The 5,062-nt window shown below is 45.3% G+C and overlaps 1 long non-coding RNA gene across 1 annotated transcript; it reads right to left on the reverse strand.

Annotated features, from left to right (window-relative positions):
• Positions 1 to 369: 369 nt before the first annotated feature.
• LOC307160738 lies at positions 370 to 2,558 on the reverse strand. The gene is made up of 3 exons (XR_013821625.1): positions 2,486 to 2,558; positions 550 to 641; positions 370 to 461 (listed from the first exon to the last, which is right to left on the reverse strand). It is a non-coding gene; the product is annotated as an uncharacterized lncRNA (long non-coding RNA).
• Positions 2,559 to 5,062: the final 2,504 nt, after the last annotated feature.

The raw sequence follows: 5,062 nt of genomic DNA on the forward strand, positions 1-5,062 counted from the left end.
TGGAAAATTAATTCATGATGTACTCGTTCATTTTGAACATAAGTTACGGACTGCAGCAGCTGCTGATACAATGGCGTTCTGTTGCACTCGCACAAATGCGATCACATAAAATTTTAACTCGCACATTCTCAAAAAATGGTCGCATATGCGACCATTTTGGTCGCAGTCTGGAACCCTGTGCAGTCTTCCAGAGTTCCCTTTCTGTGTTGGTTTGTACAACACTGGACCTGGTCTCCAGCAACTGCAAAACATGACAGTAATTTAACCACTAAAACACAGAGAGGAGGATAGTTACATTCTGAAGAAAAAACAAAACAAAACTGCTTAACCAGTTTCTTAACTTACCCGTCTCTTTCGTTGACGGTTCTTTGCAATGTTCCTCATAGTGTTTCTTTTCTGGGCCTTTTCAGGCTGAGCCAAAGAATACTTCCTCCGCAAAGTCTCAAAATACGTCTAGCAACCTGTTAAATAAATCATAAATAAATGTAATGCCAATAAAACTAAGTAAAACAGAGGACATTAAAATGATTACAACATCTTTAAGATTACCTTTTGCACATTCAGGGTCAACGTCTGTAAAAGTTGTCCTTAATTCTTTGAAGAGGTAAGTGGTCACAGCCAGGTTATGTGATGAATTTATTCTGGGGGAACAAGTTGCAGGCATCATTAACCCTCTGGGGACCACAAACGCGCCCGCGCGTTTTGCTCGTTTTTTTTTTTTAGCAATGAAAATAAACACTAAATGCTCTGTTAATTTTGATCTTTCATTTTCGTGTAATACATCAATCGATCCTGTTCAGTTTCTATTTTTTTTCTGTATACTCACAATAAAAATAAAGTGTTTTGCTTTTTGACAAATAAAGAAAAATTAACATGATGCGATTTCTGCCTTCTCTCTGTCAGTAAACTCCCATTTGAAACGCGTTCGAAAATGATCTATAACTCCGCGAAAATTCAGTCAAACAGGCAAACAGACCCACGGGCATAAAGCTTGAGATCGCATCTTTTAAATGAAGTCATTTATATAAAAAACAAATATTATCATCTTCTGTAATCTGTATAAAAAGAGAGCGACTCCTGTCGAGCTCATTACGAGCTAATTCACTGTAATGTGACCACTCCCCGGAGAGCGCGTGCTATTCAAACGCAAATTCTGAGAACTATTTCAGAGCTGTGAAACGCCCACATCAGCTGTAAACAAAGCGCGTCGCGACTCCACGCGAGTGAGACATTATAGCCTACCTTATGGAGAAAAGATTCTTCAGAACAGTGCTGATGAGGAGCAATATCTCCTGAAATGAGGAGCAGATTCCGCTGAGGAGTGAGGTAGGCTGTTTTCTTTTCTCACGTGTGGAATAACGTTATGGAATAACGTTAGTGTAGGCCTATGTAAACCGCAAAAAGATGAATCCCATTTCTATAATATGACTCGCCTTTCTGTGAGATGAATGAAGGGGACATATTTGTAAAGACTGTTTAGCCTAAATATGAATCGCGCGTCTGTGTGTGAAAGAATAAACTGCTTTGCTATAGCCTACTGAGATGAGTAAAAATCGACTGGAATATGTTGAAATAAAATGTATTTGTATAAGCAACATATTAAACTGCAAAAAAAATACTATGTTTGTCAAAAATAAATTCATAGACTAAGATGTTAGATGTTCCAATGTTGGCTATATTCAAACTAATGAATACATATGATAAAATGTAGGCCTATAATCTTTTTTTTTTTTACAAAGAAAGAGTACACTTGAAATATTGTTGAAATTGTAATTATTGTTGTAATTGTAACATTTTTAATAAAATAGCAAAACATATTTACAAGAGAGATGTAAGCAAAATCTTAAATGGTCAATATAAGTCTTCTTCTAAATACATCTTTTGTCCTTGGATTGTGGCTCAGTCAGTGTCACACCTGAATGAATGGCTAATTATGCAGAGTGGGTGGGACATTGTAATCTAAGGTGTAAACTTCTCCTCCCCCTCGCATATTGGCTTTCCAAGCAAAACCTGTTTTACACCATTTAAATCAATAATCAATGTATTTTTTTTTGTGAACGATAAAGCAAGACTATTTTCACATAATTTTGAAGCTAGAACTCAAAGGGACAACATCCATTAGTCAAAAGTCTTGTGGACACATATTTAATATGTGTTTTGTGGTCTTAATTCAGCAACTTTCATTTTAATTTTTTCCAATAACCACGCATAAACATTATTCTCTTAAAAATACAAACATCTACATACACGTTGCTCGCATATTATGGTAGCCCTGTTTGTGCTATATAGAGTGAATTTACACCTTTGCCATTAACATGTTTATAAATAACTGAAAAAAGCACAAATGTCAAGGCATGTCAGAACATCTCAAGGACCCCAAAAACAGCTTGGTCCCCAGAGGGTTAATGAAATTCAGTTTTGGTATTTCAAATCCATATAGTAGTAGATTAAACTAACATTTACAGTATACAATACGCAGTCTTACCCGGTTTGTGGATCATATTTGTGTGGGTTGTTCTCTGAATTATGGAGGCACCTTACAGATTCCTGTAAAGTTTGAAATTAAAAAGCGTTTGGATTCACAATCTGCAAGAACCACAAAACGTCTCGGTTACGTATGGTAACCCTCGTTCCCTGAGTCCAGGGAACGGAGACGCCTTGTCGGGGGAGTTCCCCTGACGAATTGGGATCACGCCAGGGATCCAACCACCTTCGAGAGAGTTAACAACGAGCCAATGAAAGAGAAACTGAATTGGCATGCAAAATTTGCATTCCGCGTCCCGCCTACCAGCGCGGGTATAAAGGCGGAAGTAAACATTGCATCATTGCTTTTCGCGGAGGACTGGACTCTGTTCGGCTCCTCAGCCTCAGACGAGGCGTCTCCGTTCCCTGGACTCAGGGAACGAGGGTTACCATACGTAACCGAGACGTTCCCTTTCGTCAGCAGGGAACTCCGACGCCTCGTCGGGGGAGTTCCCCTGATGAATTGGGATCCCTACCAAAACGGCATGATGCTGGCCCCTTCCAGCGCCCAGCTAAGCTACCCTGCAGCAGTTTCCAGAAAATTTTGCGGGAGCTAGCTAGGGAAATCACACTGCTGTTCCGCAAGACCCAATCAGTGGATTTTGGATAACACTGGGAAAGCGTGCCCATCCCCAAAGGAAATAATAAGGGGGGGGGGGGGAACGCTGCGGAAGCTGAGGCAGCCTAGAGGAAGGCCCTCAATACACACATGTACTAACCACGTAGGGTAGTGAAACATATGGCAATCCTTGAAGGTAGTCTCAGTCCGGAGGAGTGAGGAGCGTACTCAACAGGGACGACAAAAAGAGTCTGTCAAGGGGAAGACACGGCTGAACTACACGTGGCAATCACGGGTCACCGCAGGGACCACTGGAAAAGACACCCAGTCTACTAACAACTCCTATTGAAGGTAGCAGACCTAGTGCCGGGCGGTCCGCAACACCTGGCACCGGAGGGGTGATGGAGGAACTCACGAGGTTAACCGTTTGCTGGGTAACCAACGGAGCAGAAGACGCACGTATCCGCTCACGGAATGGCGTCGCAAGCCGACACACCTATTCCCTGGAATTACTGGCCGTAGCGAGTACTCGGGAGGAAACAGGATCCACACGTAAACTATAAAACCTAGCGAACGTGTTCGGTGTCACCCAGCCTGCAGCTCTACAAATGTCTGTTAGCGAGGCGCCTTGTGCCAGAGCCCAGGAAGCGGCAACACTCCTAGTAGAGTGAGCCCGCAACCTGGGTGGGCAGGGCTCACCCTGGGACTCATAAGCCCTAGTGATAGCATCCACTAGCCAGTGGGCTAACCTCTGCTTGGAGACAGCCTTCCCCTTCTGCTGGCCTCCGTAACAAACAAAGAGCTGATCTGAGGTCCTGAAGCTTTGCGTTCTGTCTATATAAACCCGGAGGGCCCGGACGGGACAGAGAAAAGCTAGGGCTGGGTCTGCCTCCTCCTGGGGCAGCGCTTGCAGGTTCACTACCTGGTCCGCGAAGGGAGTGGTAGGAACCTTGGGCACATATCCGAGCCGGGGTCTCAATATAACATGAGAAAGGCCAGGCCCGAACTCTAGGCACGATTCGTCGACCGAAAATGCCTGCAGGTCCCCTACCCTCTTGAAGGAAGCCAATGCTAACAGGAGCGCTGTCTTAATGGACAGGATATTAAGCTCAACTGTCGGCAAAGGCTCAAAAGGAGGACTTTGGAGCACTCTAAGCACTAAAGTTAAGTCCCAAGAGGGTACAGGATGCAATTCACGAGGTGGATTTAGCCTCCTAGCACCCTTGAGGAACCTGATGACCAGGTCGTGCTTCCCCACGGACTTACCTTCAACTACATCGTGATGTGCGGCTATTGCAGCAACATACACTTTGAGAGTGGAGGGAGACAGCCTTCGCTCCAACCCCTGTTGTAGGAAGGAGAGCACAACTCTGATCGGGCAAGTTCGTGGGTTCTACCCATGGGAAGAACACCAGTCGACGAACAGGTTCCACTTCAAAGCGTAGAGGCGCCTCGTAGAGGGGGCTCTAGCTGAAGAGATGGTATATACCACTGCCTGTGGCAGGCCATCTAGATCCTCCGCGTCCCGTCCAGGGACCAGACATGGAGTTTCCAGAGGTCTGGACGCGGGTGCCATAGAGTGCCCCGTCTCTGAGAAAGGAGGTCCTTCCTCAGAGGAACCGGCCAAGGAGGGGCTGTCGCGAGGAGCATGAGTTCTGGGAACCAAGTCCGGGTTGGCCAATACGGGGCCACCAAAAGGACCTGCTCCTCGTCCTCCCTGACCTTGCACAGGGTCTGTGCAAGAAGGCTCACTGGGGGAAACGCATATTTGCGTAGAACCGCTCAGGGTGGCTCTAGCGTCTCCCGTGGGACTGCCGATGGCAACGACACCGCTGAGGAGTGGGAATCTCTCGCATCCAGAAACGCACGGGTGAGACGACATCTCTGGTCTTGATATTTCACAAGAGTCAAGATGCGAATCCCCCGTTTTGTTCTTTTAGAAAAAGAGATTCACTCTTTTCACTATGCCGAAACACTCAG

This window comes from Squalius cephalus (genome assembly GCF_949319135.1).
Source record: "Squalius cephalus genome assembly, chromosome: 6".
Taxonomy (NCBI): domain Eukaryota; kingdom Metazoa; phylum Chordata; class Actinopteri; order Cypriniformes; family Leuciscidae; genus Squalius; species Squalius cephalus.